Raw genomic sequence first — 19,560 nt, 5'->3', positions numbered from 1 at the left:
GTAGTCAACCCAGGCTGTGGCTATGCTGGTAAACCTGTAGCTACACCCAAGCTAATTTCTCCAAGGCAGAAATTGCCAGGGATATAAAAAGGTGATCAATCATTCGATCTAATGTGGGATACTTGGCCCAGTTTCTCTTATCATTCTTGGTCTTCAGTAGAACCCTCACACACAAGATGATGGGGAGTAAATCCTTACATGGATCACAGTGGAATACACAAAGAAAGCCTTGATATTGAGACACATAAATTGTCTGAATATGAATATTCCATCTGGTTCTATGATTTCATTTTACAGCACCAACAGCTTAGGCAACAGAGGTGCACTCAGGATCAGCTGTTACACTGATATGCAATTTAAAATCAGAGTTCAAGGCACTCGTGCTTCCAACATCCTCACAATCCTGCAAAGCCTTAAGAAACAGGTCCCTTGGACCCAGGGAACATTTAACTGCTTAAGTTAAATAGGAATAGATTGAAGAAAAATGTTCTTTTTCTTATAAACAATCTTCTATGCAAGCATGTTATCTAACAAGTACAACTGGAAGTAAAATGGGAATGTGGGAAGAGTGCCAATGTAAATCCTCCAAATCTGAGGAAATTGGGAGCAATTTTCCACTCAAGGGTGGAAACAACACAGAGGAAATGCAGAGCATACTTAGCATGCTTTGCTCTCCTCTGCTGAGGTAAAGCTTCCCTCTCCCCCATGCCCAGGCAGAGGGACCCCAGCCAAATGGAGGTGATGAGACCCCCCCACTCTCTGCAGTTTGGGAGACTGGAATTCAAACCCCTATATTAAAATTAGTTCATGGTATAGGTGATGGTGAACAAACAGATAAAACCCAAAATTCTCACAACAAAGTGACAGCACAAGTGCCCACATCCTTCCTGAATTTGACAGCCACTGGTGGGGGCCTCATGGCAGCCTTCAGCTATCCATGAGAAATTAAACATGAGATGGCAAATCTGCACAGCGTAGACTAAAGGAGCAGAAGAAGACACTCAGTACTGCCTGGAAATGTCAGTGGGAGCAACCAAGAGGCTTCTGGGGTGAGGTTTATCCCCTGCTCCAAGCCCACTCCAACCACACACACAACCTGACTCCAGCTTCACCACAGACAGTCCCAAACCCCAATGAACTTCAACATCCAAAATGCAATCACTATTCTCCCCAGGAGTATTTTTTGCCTGAGCAGGTACATTTTTTAACAATCATCTGTTCAAGTAAGAGGTGCAGTTAGTCCAAAAGCAGCTGCTTGTATCACCAAATGCAAAAGACACTGGGGAAAAAAAGCCTGCAGTGAAATTGAGCCAGTTATGGTTCTAATTACCTTGAATGTCATGATAACACTTCTAGCACTGTTACAGCCTCATGCACTGTCCCGGGAGGGGATGATTACAAGAATCCCTGGGCTGTTTCGACACCCACCTTCCTGTCACTGACAGCAGTGTCCCTGCTCATGCCCTTGTTTATAATTGACACCTTAAATCCACACATCTACAAACTATCCTATAGCTTCTTTAATATAATCAAAGTTAAATTTGTCTTAACAGCACAACATTTACCATTCCTATTTTTTTAAAAAGTGCAAAAATTTTTAAGAAATAAAATGAAAATTTCCTATCTGCACTATCTATCCTATCTTTTCTTCGATTTTTTCTTTCCACAGGTACAGCAAAGTGAAACTTCACATATGAATCCATCTTCAGGCTACAGCACATGCAGGTTTATTTGCTTTGTGATAAGCTATTTTATGATGGCATTGAACAGCATCAAGAAATCAAACAAGTAAGATTATTACCCAAATACACCCATTCATCCTGACAGCTAAATCGACTCACTCAACAGTATCATCTTCTGAGAATTACGGCAAAATACATGACAAATTCTACAGTTTAATCACAGTAAATTAATAGTAAGATATCCAGGTGAGAACTTCTATTTTCTTAATGCCACGTAGCAGCAATTCAGCTTTCAGTGTCATAAAACTACGGGCACCATAAAACTACGGGCACCAACTGGATACTTGACAGTTGCCATAGTTGTGCTAGGCGAATATCAATGAAAATTCACACTATTTCTCATTACAACCGCATGAACAGCTCTTTTGGAAAAAAAAAGAACTATGCCTCACACACCACATTTCCCTCAAAGTACCCTTAAAGCAACTTCTCTGTGTCAATGCACTTGTGTGAATGTTCCACTCTGTTGTTTGTTTTTAGTTTAGCGATTGTCTTTAATTACTATTAAGTGGCTTATTTATTTAGTCAAAGTCAACAGCCAACCAACTGAATTTCAGTCAGCAAGTGCACATGGGGATGCATCGGTTCAGTGAGAGCTGGCTGAGGAAGGAGAGAATTTCTCACGGCAACGGCAACAAAAAGAATTGTTCACACAAGGTGCGAGTCCCTGGAGCAGCATCACTAAAGCGACACACAGCAAAAAGCGAAGTAACCCCGAGCCTCCCACGGCAAAGTTAGTTCTGGGGGGCGCCTGGGGATGCACGAACAGCGAAACAGCGAGAGCAACTGAGGTGGCAGACAACGGGCGAAACCCGCCAGATCTCAAAAAAAAAAAAAAAAAAAAAAAAAAAGCAAAGAAACAAACAACAAAACAGAAAACCCCAAACTATATAAGCACCCGCCCCGAACGCGCCGGGCTGCCCTGTCCAGCTCCCCGCGGCGCCCAGGGAGGACGCGGCGCTCCCCGGGCCCCTTTACCTGCCGGCCGGGCCGGGGCCCGCAGCCGCCCATCGCCTCCCGCCGCCGGGGACCCGCTCCGCCGCCCGCTCCCGGGCGGGCACGTGTGGCTGTGCCCGCTGTCACCGCCGCCCGGGCCCGTCCCCTCCCGCCCGCCGGGGCGGTGCCGCCGCCGGCGCCTCCCTGCGCGCTCCGCCCGCCCCCGAACCTCCGGGGCTTCCCGCAATCCGCCCCCGCCGGCATCCGCTCCGCACCGCTTCCCCTGGGCATCCTCCTGGGGCATCCCCTTGGAGCATCCCTCCTCGGGTCCTATGGCCCGGAGCATCACCATCCCCTCTCGGACCTGCATCCTGCCCGCCCGCTCCACACCGGGAGCGAAGCACCAAACTCCCGCCGCCCACTCCCACCAAACCCAAAACCCCAGGGACATCGGGAATGCTGGTGGAAGAGTGCAGGGGACTGGCAGCACTGCCCTGGAGAGCCCTGGGTGAGGGTGGAGCTAGGAAGGAAGCTATGGGAATGGCGACAGGCCAAGGGAAATATAATCAACAGCAGCACTGCTGCCACGTAACACTTGTTCTTGGCTGCATCTCCCAACACGTTTTATTGGCAGCATCTCCAGGTGCCTGACGAGGGAGCCAAGGACTGCAGCCGCGTTCCAGGCAAGGAAACTGAGGCAGGATTGGGTAAGGTGACATGCTTACCTGGCATGGCTGCAGCCGAAACATGGTCCCACGCATGTTTCTTCATGAGTTTGCCACAGCGTGGAAAGGCAAACACCTCCCAAAAGCACCTGCAGTGCCAGGTTGTTTCTGGAGCACCCTGGGTCGCACACCTTCCCGGGGAGCTCACCCAGTCACCACTCCCACCTGCAGTGTCCAACATCCCTTGAGTGTGGTATCACTACAGGAGGTGCAGAGCAACGAGATGGGGAAAGACAAGCTTGGTGATGGAACATATTTACATTCCATGCATATCATTCTGATCAGAAATTACACCTTATCTACGAGCGTAGCTGACGTAGGGACACCCATCTCTCACTATTGAGTGAAACTTGGTGGTGCAACCACACTCTGCCATTGCAAAACAGAAATTGTCATGGACATGTGGTAAGGGTTTGTCACAGTCCAAAGAATTGTTCACTAACAATCAAATAAAAACGATTATTCATACATAAAAGCCATTACTCCAATCCTTTCTACAAGATCTGGAGATGAAGAATTCACACCTATGCACAGTTCCATATGGATCCACAAAATGAGGACCAGGAGCCATCAGTTCAGGACCCAGGAGCTACACATCAGGGAGATTATTGCTTGAACACGTGAGCAATTTTAGAGGAACAGGAAAAAAACCTGGCAATGCTTTATTTTGCCTCCTGACTTAAAGGTCATGTTTGAATGGCCAGATCCTGATGTTCCAGCACACACTCAACAACAGCACTGATTACTACAGACAGTGCTAAAAGTATACAGCAACTCCTAAAGTGCAGAAACCTTCACAAAGTATGTATAAATGCTGAATAAGACAGTTTTACTCCGCTCATGCAATCAAAAATCTAAGGGGAAGTTGGCTGAGAACAGAAAACTAATCAACAACCTCAGCTGAAAACAGAGAAGAAAGCAAGCTTATGCCACTAATGTTTTTGTCTTCCTTTCATCTAAACCAAGAAAAATATCAGCTCCAGGTAATTAGATAAGTTTAGAACTAAAGCAACAAAGTCTTTAGAATACTTTTCTCTTAGGTGTGTGATCCCACAAAATGTGTATCAAATAGAGTTCTGTGCGTGTTTTATCAAAGGCTGCAGCCAAGAGAGAAAAAACTGTAAACATGCCCAAAGGCAATCTAATAAAGGTGGCTGCTGATTTCTGGAGTACCAAAGGGAAGCAGCTTGTGTGTGCCTCTGCCAAAATGAAACATAACAGTGCTCCTTAGATGCAACAGGAGAAAGAGATACAGAAATTAAATTCTCATAGCCAATATCCACCCAAATGAGAAAAGCTTGCCACGACTTAGTGGCAATAGAGAGATAAATTGATTAACTGTTACAAGATTATCCAAACATGGGCTCTGCAAAACATTAGCTTGAGAAATTTTCTTGTCTTAGGCATCATGTAACTGTATTAAGGATGCTGATAGGGCTACAGAATGCTGAATATCAAGTTCTTAGTTACTTCACTGCTAACCAAGAAAAGAAAGGGAGGAGAGTACTGGGAAGATGCTTGGGATAGGAACTTTACATCACTGGCAGGCTAAGGGGAAGAGAGGGGGAAATGTGAAACTTTGGAAATGCCGCAAAAACATCAATGTGAGGGTATTCTATGAACATATCCAATGTAATCTGACATCATCGAGAGGCAAGATATGCATTATTATAGCAGTAAGTCATTAAGTATAACTTAAAGATGAGCACTAATTAAATCCCCCTGTAGAACACATTGTCAAAAAAAAAAAAGGCTCAGTAAAAAATACAGCAAACAGAAGCATTTCAGCATGAGAAATTTAAATGTGTATATCTAAACAAGATTTCTTGTTAGCTTTCCTTACTCACAAGGAGCCACTGTACACTTTCTGTTCATGCACACAAGTGTTTTTCTTCTGGATTTTATTAAGGATGTCATTATCAATTCCTGTGAGGGAAGAGAAAATATATAATTAAGAACCATAGTTGGCGTTATCAAATCCTACTCATCTTTTGTGTAACTATCTCATTTTCTCAGAAGGGAAAGAAGAGCTGTCTTCTCAGCAAAGAAAAAAAAATCGCAACTTTTCTTCCTTGCCTGCATTTTCTCACCCTGTATTCTGACTGCTGAAAGAAAAAATGACCTAATCAGCCTTTACCAAAAGCTGGCCAATGTGGATCAATGTGAGGCTGCTGAAAATAATGGCTTTAGCTCCTTTCCTAATTACAGGTTCAGCTTCAACCTTTCAGAGAGGCAGCAAGTGAAGCTTTAATATCCAGCCCACCCCTCTGCACAGCCTGTTTGCAGCAGCACTTCTTCAGGATTATGAGGAAGAGATATGAGAGCACAGGGGCACAAGGAGATCAAATCACAGAAGAAAACAGTCATAGAATGGTTTGGGCTGAAAGGGACCTTAAAGCTCACCTAATTCCAGCCCCATGCCCTGGGCAGGGACAGCTCTCACTAGACCCAGTGGCTCAATGCCCCATCCACTTCAACACTGGCCTTGGACACTGCCAGGGATGGGGCAGTCACAGATTCTCTGGGCACCCTGTGCGAGGGCCTCATCACCCTCACAGGAAAGAATTTCTTCTGTATATCTAACCTAAATTTCCCTGCTATGTAGGTTAAAACTCCTTTTCCTGACCTCACTGGTAGTGTATCTGGTAACAAGTCTTTGGAGCTCAATCAAGTTAAAAGCTTGTCAGTAATTCCTCCTCTTATCTCACCTACAAGTAGAAGGTGTTCACTGGAAGCACCACCAGAAGCTTTGAAGATGGCCTTATCAGGATTTTGAGCTGTTCTGTTTGCACCCACCTGTTCACCACCAGCTTTACTGATGTGTTTACAGTGCTTGGCTTGACAGATTGCTTGGGATATTTCTGAGCCTGGGACACAACCCCCCTCAGGTATGCAACTGATAAAGGCTTTTCAAAACCCCAAAGTGAAATCTCCTGCAGGAGTTATGTCTTATTTCTTTTGGACAAGTGGGTCCCAGAGACCTGGTGACCCCAAGACACAGAATTACAAGTCCCTAAGTTGCAGCTCATTTTCCTTTCAAAGCTGAGTTTACAGGCAGAATTTGGAGCAGGACCAAGGGTGTGCTTGCTCCCCAGGTCTTTGAGTGTTCAGCCATTCCCAGAACACAAACTAAGCCAACTGCAAGGTTTAAGCCATTCTGTGCAATTGCACAAATAAATGCACTCAAGACTTTAGGAGACTTAAGCACACTGCTAGTCTGGGATTAATAAATAAATAATGATAATTAGTTATGGCTTGACTACTCGCTTTCAGCTCCAACCGGTTACCTTGAAAAACCAGATATTTTTAATCCCACTTACCGTCACTATGATTCACCTTATCACTTAAATGCGTGATACATTCTTTAGGGCTGGATTCTCTGCTCTGAAATGTCACTAACCATTTTTTTTGTCTGAACTGAGGAAATGCCAAATGGGCAAACCCGAGCTTAAACTTCAAAGAAATGAAACCATTACAGCCTCAAGCTTCCTCTTCTCTCTTGTTCAATGCCATGCCTGTGTTTGTGTGCAGCTTCACCATTTGAACAGCACTGACAACATTTCCATCAGCTGTACCTGGTGAGAAAGAACAAAGATGTGAGACAATTGTTTCAACCACTCAGGATTCATTATTAGCTTTTAAAAGCCATTTAAACAGGCTGTATTTTGTGACAGAACTTATAATTCAGAATCTATGCAGTCGTTTTCCTGACAATTCATTGAGGAGCAATGCTGGGGACTGTTTCTTGTGCAAACAGTGAGCTTTTAGAACATTTGAAAATTCAGCTTCTGAGTCATCCCAAGAGTAGAGCAGAGCTGAGCAGTGGATCTGTGGGCTCCTGAGACCAGCTGACAACTTGTAGAACAAAAGTGTAGTCAGGGATTTAAATAAGGGATTGTATCCAGGAATCTCCAAGGAATTTACCAGCATTAATCAATGCATCCTCATACATCTCAGAAGTATTGTCAGAAAAAAGGCTGATATGAGCAAAGTTTCTGTTTGATGGTTGGCTCAGGGTTAGATGGGAAACCAGTGACAGTCAGGAACAAAATATGAAATTTTGATCCTTCCAGTAATATCAAAGTGTTTGGTAGGGGAGGAGATGATGAGTTTGGTTTGGGTTTTGTGCTTGTACTTCTTGAAAAAGGAAAACTGGACCCTGGTGCTTGCAGCTCCCAGCCCCAAGCTCTTACCAGAGTGAGACATTTGGTCCTTGGAATAGGTGAGGTTGGCACCTCACAAGCTGTGGAGGATCTGAGCAATGCCAATAAGTTATGAACACATGGCTGGAAAAATGAAAAGAAAAAAAAAAAAAAGAAAAAGAAAAAACCCCAGTCTTTCAATATCCTCTCCCTATTCCTTCAAGTACAGAATTATTAAAAGCTGATTATTGGTGTACCATTACCCCTGCTTTCTCACAAAGGGATCCTCCTGGGAAGAAGATACAAATACAAACTAGAGATTAATAGTGTGTTCCAGACTTAGTTCTGGATCTAGAAAACAGAGCACGGGGCTGGGAGTGAATGTAAGAACGAGTTTTACTCTTTTCCAGACTCTACCAAGTAAGGTATTGTTTTCCTTTATGTCTATTTTCAGAAAAATTCACATTCAAGAGAGTATTTTCCCACCTTGAACCACGCCTGTTGGAGCTGGCATTTGCTCATAAATTGTGGTCTGGGGTAGCTGAAGGAAGATAGTTACACACAAAGGTTTTAACACAGCAGAGTTTTCAACTATGTTTTCTAGTAATTGATAGCTAAACCCCGAGCTTTATATTCCCCACAAGTGACTCAGGAAAAATAGCTACTTGCTTTTTTATTTTTGCTACTCTTCATGTTTTGGGGGGGTTTATCACTTTATTATAGCACAAAACTCTCACTAAGCTGAAATCCATAGCCTGGAACTGGAGCACAGCAGATCCCATCCCTGTTGGTAATAGATATTTCCAGTACACTGTTTAATCAGATAACACAGAACTACTGACACTAAGGGATATTAGTCTTGCACATACTCCTAGATGTTGAATGAGTTGTTCAATATTAAGGTTCCTGGATCAGAACAAGTATTTACACGTAGGCATGGCCACATATCTACTTAGAGCCTCACCTACTGTTGCTCTCCAAGTGTTATCCCAAGAACAAATAGAAAGACTTTGTTTTACAAAACACTGACCTATGGACTCTTCGGTCTTTTAAATTCAATTACTTTTTAATATTAAAGACCCAGAAATTACCTAAGGTGAGCTGAGAACTATCATAACTAAACCTAACACAGTTTGAGAATGACAAGCTAAAGGTGACAAGTGAAAGGTGACAAGCCTGCAAAGCCAGGCCAAGTGTCACGTACATCCTTAGAGCCACCAGTAGATAGATCCCTAAGGGTCTTGATGGAATTGTTAAAGCCTATCATGCTTCCCATGCATGGACAGCTGCACTTGCCAAGGAGGTTACCAATTCCATCTGCACACTGCCCCCCGTGCCAAACATTATCACACACAGACCTGTCGGCAGGGCTGCAGCTGTGAGATCTCATTAATCTTCTTCTGTCAAAATAAACTGCACTATCAGAACCCTGTTAATTAAACTCATTCACTTTCCTCCCTTGGCTGCTGCAGACATGTCCTAACTACTTCGTTTAGGAGCATCTCTAGTCCCTACATCCCTCTCCTGTTCTGAGCAGCTCCAAGAAGGCTGGAGATGACTAAATCTGTAGGAGGGATAATAAAACTCCCCAAGCAAAGCACAGTTCCTATACTTCAGTGTGATATGATCAGAAATGCTAAAACCCAGCAGTGCCCACAAGCAGGCCCCGTTTGGACACATGCCAGGTGTGATCAAAGGCTGCTAGCACAGCACAGCACAGCACAGCTCCTCACCCTGCTCCCAGCCATTGTTCTCCAAGACAGCAATTCCTAACAGGAGAGGTGCTCTGCAGAGGGGGATGACAGGCTTCAAAGCAGGTCTGTCATCCAGACAATCTTCAGAACAGCCTGAGAGGAGGGCAGGAAATTGTGTCAGAACAAGGAAATGATGAGAATAACTGCCTATTTTTGTAACTATGGATTTGTTGGTACTGGATCATTCCACTGATCCATCAATTTCCCTGCCCTGCCTCTGTCAGGGACCAGTATTTGTCAGAGCTGAGGAAAGTGGAAACCCGACAGAAGGCGTAGGGGCAATTGCACAATGCTGGAAGTTCAGGGAAATTGTCCTCAGCAGCTTCAGGAGTGGTTGTGTTTGTAAATGAAAGCTCAATACCCAGGAGCAATTATTCTAGCTGTGTTTTTCCTACTTCGCCAGTCTGCGTGCTCCAGAATATAAACAGGAATACTGAATTACAGTAACTGGTGACTGACTGTTTCCCAGCAAGGCCAGTGGGCTCTACTTCCCATTCTCTTGGCTTGCTGTGAATCAGATCTGATGATTTCCCAGCCTACCTAGGAAAACCTATCGGTGATGCAAAGCAAAGAGTTCTCTCTGTGAAAAGGTGAAGATCTGAGGTTACAATAGAGAGTGTTGGTGGAAGAGACACAGGGTGGAGCGTGAAGTGCTGGGGTAAGGCCTCAGCTGCTATGATTTAAAACAGCCCCTGGGGCTGCTCTAATTTACTTTGGAGCCTTTCCTAGAACAAGGTTGAGCATTTTACAGAGAAGGCATGAAACACAAAAGCCTTTTGCACAGGCAAAACCAAATGAAACAATCCCTAGGCACAAGTTTCTAATCCCTCCTCTTTAAAAGCCCAGGTGTTTTGACTGGGAGTTTAAACCCTTGCATAAGTCAGGCCAGGTGGAAATCCCACCTCTGTGTACACAGCTATGTTCCCTTTCCTCTGAGTTTGACAGAATTCAGCTTGAGTGTAGATAATTAGGGGGGAAAAAAGCACAGAGCAGCCTCTGATATAACATAAAAATAAAAAATGGGTGAATTTGAGGTGTAGAAACAAGAGGTAGCACTTAGCTTTGAGAGCACTTGTTAAAATTCATCTTCCACATGTCTGAGTTGTTTATGGAAGATCACCACAGCTATTCAGCCCAGATAAACTACAAGAGCCAGTCTGGAGATTTATGGCACTGCAGCCTGAAAAAACACCACCTAATTCTTGTCTCAGCAGTTTGGGGCTGATATAAAATAAATATGTACAACACAAGTATTTTGAGCCTGCTTTTCCCCCTGCCTCCCTGATAAACCCAAAAGGTTTTAAATATAAACCTAGGGACCAGGTGGGTGAATGAGCACTAAAAGTTGAGTGATGTTTCTAGGTAACAGCCAGAGCTGACAGCCAGGTGCTTTATACATCCAGCTTCAGCACAGCTGATAAGAGATAGGCAGGCATCAATAAGTTGGGAATAAAGGCATATTCTGCTTTGCATAGGGATATGAATGAAGGTTTTAGTGCAGAATGACCAAACCCAATTATGTCTGTACATTTACCATCCTCAATACCTAGAACTAAGATACAGCAAAAGAAAACAGAGGAGAAAAACAACCTGTTGAGTGTGGGTGTTTTAAAGGGTTTTGTAATGCATAGCATAATGTATGAATTTTTATGGCATTTCTATAAGTCACACGGCAAGATGTTTCAAAATTATGTATCTTTTAAGCATCTTGTTGTTAATTTTCTTTATGAGTCTCCAATTGATGCAAATAATTCAGTGTTGAGAAAGACTAAGCAGCCATGTTGGGAGAGATTTGGTTGTTCAAAATCCAGGATTTTTACCGCTATTGCGGTGCAGCCTTAGCACAAAAATACCTTATTTTTACTTAATCCTGGAGACGACTGATGCAATTCCATTGTTTGTCTAGTTCAGTAGAAACCAGGGCTCCAAGTTGCCCAAAGTTCTGGGGAAAGTATTCCCTCATGTTAACTTTTAAAACTTTCTTCCACCACAGACAGCATTTCCATGTTGCAAGCTGTGATCTAGCAGCCGATGAAGGAAGTTGTGACACGACTCCTCTTACACCAGGGGGAAAACACCAGAGCATTTTACTTTCCTTTTAACCCTCCTGTGCAGTTTTTCAAGCCACTTTCTGGGTGATGGGAGAGGAGGAGGAGGAGGAAAAGGGGAGAATTGTCCAGCAGTAACAAAATAGGTTAAGGGCTTACAGCAGGCAAGCAAATCACACCACATCTCCTCCTTGCTGGAATCACACAGCAGTCGAGGCATTCCTGGCAGCCAGCTGCTGCTACAGCCTGCCTCCACCTATGTTTTATGAAGGACTAAAGAGAGCAATTCTGTGGGATCAAGGAAGAGAGGAACCAACACAGACCATTTGCAAATCAAGTCTCTACAGGGAACAAGTTGATGGGAGCTTAAACATCTTTTTCACACTGCAGAACAAAAACTACACTGGTGTATATCTGCCTGAATTTAGTGCTAGAAAGAGTCAAATGATGCCAGTCAAACATCCACATAAATGCCAATCAGCACATACTATACTCAATATCCTTGAACTTCGAACAGTATAATTCACCAGGCACCAGCTGGTGAGTGCTTTTATTTGTTTTCCTATGAATATTCCTTTCTAAGAGATGAGACACTGTGTTCTGCTGAAGGCCAAATGTGAAATTATAATTGCAATGATGCCTTAGTGGAGCAAACTGGGAATCCTTCCAGACTCTTATTTTGAAAACATGCAAGTAAATTGGAGAGTTAGAGAGGCAGCCATGGGGAGAAAGGGGGTATGTACTGGGTAAAGGAAACAGGTATTTGTTTGCTTGTAAAGTACAAGTTCTTCACCCCACCACAAGTAAACACCTTAAAATTTAGTATAGGAAAGAAGATTTGCAGTCAAAAGCAACCCTAGAATAGTAGAACAATCCAGGGGAATGTCCACAATTTTTACTTGCTATCCCAGATGCCACAAAATGCCCTTGGTAACTTAGGACCAACCTACATCAATTTCATAGGAGATCACAAGCTATAGAAAACAGAGTTCTGCAGAAAAACATCAGATAAAAACATCAAGAATATTTTCTCTTCTTCTAGATTCCTTTAACAGGGAGATATTTTAAACATGAAGATAGTAACTGTGGAAAAATAGTAGATAGTCCCTGAAAACAGACCCTTATGCCACATTAGAATAGAGACTCTAAAGGTCCATGCCAATAATGGTACCAAACCCTCCAAAAGTGAGCAATATTCTCTGGTCAGTCACTGAAATATTTTCCATGCCCAGCCTGGCTCCCCTTACACCATTTCTCTGCCTGTGGCCAATACTCCAGAATGCTCCATAACTAGATGGGAAAGACACATTCCAAGACTGATGTAATCCTGATGGAAAAGCAAAGGTACTCTGAGCAAAAAAAAGAAAAAAAACCTGAAATGAGCACGTATTCAGCACCCAAACACTTACCTGCTCCACCTGGGAGAAGGGAGAGGACACAGCTTCAAGCATCCAGGACATGGGGTCACGGGGACATGCAGGAACAGAGAGCTCCACTGCTCTGGGACAGCACATGGGGAGTTAGTGCAAAACATTACAGTGCCTTTTCATACTAGTGCAGTTGAACTTCATTAATTAGGAGATGCCTTCAAGGTTACCCTCCCACTCCCTCTCATCCTGTACTCAAGCACCCAACACGGATCTTCCTGCCCCCTTCACCGCCTTTTGTTAAACAATTACATTCTCAGGAGACAAAAGACTATTCTAGAGCCTTTTCTTCTCCCAGAGTTCTCACAAGATTCTTCCCAAATAGCCTGGCCTGGGAGTTCTGCTTTTCATTCAGCTCTGGAAACCCTGGGTTTCAGCAAGACTCTCCCACTTTGCCTGGTTTTGCATCACTTGGAAAAACCTGAAACTGGTTGCATAAATTTGAGTGGCTATTTTGGCTGACTCAAGCTGACAATCAGGTTTGCCTGAACCCTTCTCCTCTGTAGCTGTAAAAGAGAGGTTGAGCATCAACAGCCTTTTAAACACTCATTTAATAGGTCTGGTCAGCAGAAGGGGACTCTGCCTCCCCCCCAGCTCCCTTCAGATGCTCCTGCACCTTGCTACTCACTCAGCTCAGCCCACCTGGGATCAGCTCCCTCTGCCAGAGCTTCCAATGGGGTAACCACTTCCAGCACTGAGATGTGACCTGGATCACCTGGGAGCAGGAATATTTTCCAGTATCTCAGCTCTATGGGGAGGACCTCACTGGTCACGTCATAGGGTTCATTATGGTTTCCTCAGCTCACACCTTCTCAATAGAATTGCTGGTCTTGCCCTGGTTCCCAAAGACAGAGCAGATTAACTAGGTCAGATGTGGATTCTTACAAAGCAAATCACTTCCCACCTGGGGCGAATTTCCTTCTAGAAATTGTTTATTAATATTTGGGTTGAATTCGTCTGCCTAAAAATGGTGCAAGGTGAAAACATTTCCCGTTTTTGGTTCTCAATGCATGGGAAACAAACCCACATGGGCTACTGCTTCTTTTGCCTTTATGAATATTTCACATGGCTGTGTTTTACATACCTTTAAACCTTTGTGAGAGGGAGTGGAAATGCTGAGAAAGTCTGATACAGCATAAACCTTCTTAAATCTTACAGTCTGGCTCTAATTTGTGGCCTATCCAAAGAGCAATTCTTGCACCACCACCACTTTTTGTGCTTTTAGAAGAAATAGTGAAAATTTGCATGGGTATCAAATTTGTCCCACAATTTTTCAGAGAAATGAAATCTAGGACTATTTTATTTAAAGAATCAAAGTGTCATATTTCCAGAAGGAAATAAACTTCCTTTAAGAGTCTGAACCTCAAAAAAAAAAAAAAAAGAAAAAAAAAAAATCCAGCGCAAAGAATGAAGTGTAATCTAAAAGTGAAGATTACTGCACTGATTTTCAAAATTACAACACTAAGAATGAAGGAAAATTCTGCTTCTTTACAAGTCTATCACTCTTAACAGCTGATATATCAATGATGTACACTGACAATCTTGTTTCTAAGACTGGTAGTTAAATAGAAAATATATTTAGGAATTTGCCAAATTTCATTACATAAACCTAAAATGATCTTTACGAGGACTCAATTTAATCAAAACTGGGAAAGTTATTTTTATACCACTAGAAGAATTACAAACATCCTGTACAGACTCCAACATTCATTTCCTCCAACAGCTATTGCAAGTCAGGGACTTCAAGGATAAACCTTAAGAGCAGGGAAAACAGTTTCAGGAATAGTGCGTGCCCAGAGTTTAGCTGTGCTTTCAGTAAGACAGATCGACTTTTGAGTCATTCTTTTCCTCCATGCTATTCTTTATTCAGAGCCTGATGTTCCCATATGATTTAGTAAAGTTATAAAAAAGCATGAAATATTTCTCTCCAGTGTTGACAACACAAGACAGACTTGATGGAAGTCTCTCCTTCTCCTCCCCCTGAAATGAATGTTTCCCCTCTCTTCCTTTGCCTCTCTCTGACAGAGAGAAACCACATCACAGCCTTGTTATAGAATATTATTTCCTGCTGGTTATAGAAGGCCATGGGCTCTGTTGCATGTATAAGTGGATGTGTCAAATACATGTTTACACTATTAACTCTATTTCCATTTTTAAATGGTCAGAGCATCTGAACTCTACAGAAAAGAAATAGTTGTTGTGGAAAGAAAGCTCAGATTCTCCATTTGTTTGTCTTGCATAGGAATTGTTTTATACCCAAATTAAGTAAGGTTAAAAAGGTTTGTTAGCCTATATAATTAGCATCACCACATTTCTTCCACTTCCACGGAACTTCATGCCATAGTACTCAGAACAGCACCACTCTTACACGAGGGAGCTAAATAGAAACACACCTGGAGCATCTTCCAGCATGAGGTTCCAAAGCCATTGGCAAAGCTGGTTTCTGGCTACCTCTACATTTTTGGCAAGGAAGGCCATTCCTGCAGTGTGCAGGCAACAAATGGGCTTAGGCTGTCCTTGTCTCAGCAGCACAGAAATGCTCCTCTATTGTGGCTGCACTGCAGGTTTTACCCTCAGATGACCTGGAAGGTCCAAACACCAGAGAGAGCAGGCCTGATGACAGAAGAGAAAAAAGGTACAGTGGATGAGGAAAGTGCAGTGGTGTAGCCCTATTACTGAATGGCCATTAAGTGTCAACAATAAAAATGGCAAAGACAGGAGGAAAAGCAAAGAAATAATCTTCTGGCTTGCTTGAGACACTAAAGATGATCAGTTGATACTCAATAGATTGATGGCTTGGAGGATTGTATTCTGCAAGAAATCAATGCTGAGTCTGAAAATCAGATGGGTAGCAAATGGATATACAGAAATATCAAAAGCTTGAGCTCAAAATGCATTTGAGGCATTGTTACTGTTCAGACTCCATAAATGATTCCATATCCTGAAAACTTGGCTTTCAAGACAGTCTCCGTTTGCAGTGGCCTGGTGAGAAGGTGGATAATGTTCAGAAACTTTTGAGAGGAACTGAACTAGTCAATGTGGTACTAGGCACTTTCCCTCAGAACATCATCAGGATCACATCTGGGAATCTTATCTTTGCATGAGCTCCAAGTACAGTGATATTTGGGGTGGGGGAGAGGCCAGAAATTAAATCACAAGGTGACTAAATGAGACAAGGAGTTAAGCCCCTGGGAGACCCTGCAGAGCATGTAAAGCACAAGCCCACAGCTCTGAACACCAACTCGCCCCCATCCAGGATTACTGCTCACAAACAGATCCCAGGGCCACATGCCAGCCAGGAAATACGCTCACGGTTATGCAAACAGCCAGCAAAAGTTCAGAGAGCGTGTACAAGCAGGAATGACACCAAAGAACAGGATCTGGGCACATTCAGGGGAAAAGCCCAACCGCAGGCTGAGCTGATGGAACCGGGCCCTGGAGAAAGGGAGGTGCAAGGACAGCTCACCCAACCCCTCTGTGCTCCAAAGCTGGCATTGCGCCGAGGGGGCTGAAAGTCTGACCACCACTTGAGAGAGGGAAATAAAAGATTTATCATAGAGGTTAAGAGTGTACATAGAAGAGGAAGAAAAACAGGGAGACGCATGAAAATGTATCAGGTCCAGAGTGTTGGTGCCATCTCCTGCAGAGGTGTTTGTACCTTCCCAAGAACAGCAAGAGGCTGGTCAGGGATTCATCAGGCTTGCCTAGGAATGAGGTTGTAAGGATTGTGTTTAATTCCTTTCTCCAAAAGAATATACCTACCTTCCAGGGTTATCTTCATGGTCAGAGTAGCCCTCCAAAGGCTATTTGCAGTGAAATGACTACAGATTTCATGCTAGAACATTTCATGTGCAAAGTATAGTGGAAAACCATAAGGAGTCTGCAGAGGGTGTGCCAGTGTTCCAGCCTTGTGTTCAGCCTTGAAGACAGGTAAGCATTAATTTTGATCAACAGCACCTTAAAGAAATTTCTGTTTCTAGACGAGGAGAGAAACCATAGAGATTTATGCACCAGACCATAAAGATCCATTTTGGGTTGCACTATTTTTCGTTTATAATAAATCGTTAGAGCAAAAGAAAACCTTAAAATTGCAATAGGTTCTTTATTGCATCCAGCTGTTGTAAGCTGCAAGATAATTTATCTACATCTCAGCTGTAGAACCATGGAATTGTTAAGAGTGGAAAAGACCTCTAAGATCATTGACTCCAGCCACTAGCCCACCATGATGTTGAAGGCTTTACTACAATCTGGGTGGACAACATCCCTTTCCCTCATCCAATGAGCAGGTCAGCTGGTCACAGAAGGAGATCAGGCTGGTCAAGCAGGACCTGCCCTTCACAGCCTGTGCTGGCTGGGCCTGATGCCCTGGTTGTTCTGCAATCCCACTTGAGATGATCTCTCCATAAAATTCCTTGGCACCCACATCACTCTGACAGATCTGTGCCTCGATTCTGGCAAACTTGTAAAGACAAGAGAACAAAAGTATTAAACAGGCCCCCCGTGATTTGCAAGAGGTATAGCCAAAAGTGACAGCCTGTGCTCTGGGGGTACAGCACGTGTGTGACTGCACCTTGAGATACCCCTTCCTACAGGACAGGCATAAACCAGAGGGCTGAATCAGCCTAACTCTATCTGATGAGTCATTTAAATAAATTGTACTACATTATTTCCGATTTAAACTAGTAAATTACTCCATCTATAGGAAATGGTGTTAATTAAGGAAGATATTCAGGTTGTCTCTAATCCATTTACGAGGAAGGCAAAAAAAAATTGCTTCAGAGTTCACCCATCCGGTGGTACTTTGCCCTGCTTTCCTGCATGACCACATTCCTTCAAGCAAGTGCTCTCCCATGCTGCTCCCAGAGCCTCATATCTCACTTGGTGATTGCTTAGCAAACAGCTTCTCCTTTAACTAGTGTCCTATCCTAATTATGGCTGCAAATAATGAACAAGCATTTCCCTTCTGCTGAGCTGGGCACGCTACAGACACAGCCAACATCTTTTTTTCTGGTTGCAAAGAAATTCCTGTCCTTCTAGACAAACAGAGAAACTATGAAGATTTATGTACCAGGAGGCAAAAATCCATTTTGAACTGCACTATTTTTCTTTTATTATAAATAATTAGTTGCCTTTCAGCCCTGTCCGTGCTTATCAGTTATGGCTCAGGCCGTGGGGCAGCAAGTGGGTTTGGAACCAGGACTAATATGGTTCTAGAGGCCTCTGATAAAACTTTGCTTTCCAGTCACCTCACGAGGTATTTCCAGTGCAGTTTTAGGCAAGAGGCATTCAAACACTTGAAGACTTCATCCCGAGGGAAGTAGGCTCTTTAAAAAGATTAGGTTTCTTAGTTGTCCCTGGAGAAATCCTTAGCCACAAAATAGAAGTTTTCCTTTGCCTCCATGCTTTTATTATTTATCTGTAATGGAAGGGTCCTTTCCTTGTTGCTTTTTATTCAGGCTTCAAGGATTGGTTAGGGGATGGTTTCATACTGTGTTTGTAGAGCCTAACAGGACCCTGAAGCTGTAATGACAATATGACAAGACTGAAGTAAAGCACATATGCTCCAAAGCCAGACTGATTTCTGCTATGCCTTTAATTCATCCTCAGAGAGAGGTTAAAAAAAAAGTTTATTAATTTCCTCGAAAAACCATGCAACTCAACCAAAACTTACTAAAAGTGTCTAGAAAAGTTTGTGTCACTCCCACCCAGTCCAGTTCCTCCAGGAGCAAAGCACAAAAGGAATCGAGTACTGCTAGAGGTGAATCCCATTAGTCTTTCCCTGCAGCAGGATTTAGCTCAGTCAAGTACTAACACATGCCAGCGTGGGCTAAAGCTCTCATGGATTCATTCCTGACACTGCTTTAGGATGGGGAAGCCTGTTTGGATTTTGCTGCCGCACTGTGGCCATTGGGAGCAAAGATCTCAAGGCAAGATGCTGCAACTCTGACAACTCCACGGCTGCAATCACAGATTCCAGCCCCTCTATTTTCTTACACAAGTGGCTTATGTCGCTTATTTTCAGGCAAAATTAGATTCCTACAGGAATGTCAGAATATCTGCAATTCTGCATCCAGTAAAAGTCTCTAATCAAGGGCACACCCCCACCCACCAATGTGAGGGCAGTATTTTTTGCATCCTCTTGTCTCAAAAAAAGACATTCAGTCCATTATAATGTCCATGAACACTTTTTACTGATAAATATTCTGTATTATTTTGCATCATTTTGATAAACATGACAGTGAACACAAGTACCAATTTCCCCCAGCACAGAATCAGGTGTTGAAACTCAGAAAAGCAGATTTATATATGTGCAAGATAGAGAAAACAACCCTCAAATTTAGCCACTTATTGACCAACGAGGGGGAAAAAAATCAATTTTCACTTTGAGGTTATGCTTCTGCTTTGGCATTATCTATACTAGTAATGGTCTGAAGATGGAGAATTTCTTTACAATATTTCCCCAATTAAGAGAAAGAAATCTCTGGAAGCTTGGTCCAGCAGGATTACTGGACTCACTTGGTAAAACTAAATTACTTCATTGATCCTCACAGACATCCTCCTTCCTTTTAAAATCCATGTGAGAGGGAGGCATAAAGGCTGAAAAATTGAAGCCTAGATGTAGCTGAAAAACAGACTAGAAGGCTTGATTACATTTTCCATCAAGTTACCCTGGTTTATTGCATTGCAGCCCTGGAGAATTTGATTAGCAATTTCTCCTCTTCATTCATCCTCATGTCATCTGGATTTCAAACCTCTGATCCGTATCTGCAAACATGCTAACACAGA

General features: G+C 43.1%; 1 protein-coding gene across 5 annotated transcripts in view; it reads right to left on the bottom strand.

The window, feature by feature from the left end:
• Positions 1–19,560, bottom strand: part of MCTP2 (multiple C2 and transmembrane domain containing 2) — a 149,166-nt gene that overhangs the window by 115,637 nt on the left and 13,969 nt on the right. For 2 of the 5 annotated variants that reach the window (XM_069026017.1, XM_069026018.1), the window contains 2 exons: positions 6,724–6,978; positions 5,251–5,329 (listed from right to left, as the gene is read on the bottom strand). The gene's annotated coding sequence lies outside the window, so the exon portion shown is untranslated. Of the gene's footprint in view, positions 1–2,720; positions 2,790–5,250; positions 5,330–6,723; positions 6,979–9,278; positions 9,340–12,756; positions 12,832–19,560 lie in introns of those variants that run through there. The other 3 variants (XM_069026019.1, XM_069026020.1, XM_069026021.1) reach the window with 3 other exon arrangements.

The sequence above is a fragment of the Aphelocoma coerulescens genome, chromosome 10 (genome assembly GCF_041296385.1).
Source record: "Aphelocoma coerulescens isolate FSJ_1873_10779 chromosome 10, UR_Acoe_1.0, whole genome shotgun sequence".
In the NCBI taxonomy this organism is placed as follows: domain Eukaryota; kingdom Metazoa; phylum Chordata; class Aves; order Passeriformes; family Corvidae; genus Aphelocoma; species Aphelocoma coerulescens.
The sequence above is the reverse complement of the archived record's forward strand: the minus strand, read 5'-3'. Positions and strand labels throughout refer to the sequence as shown.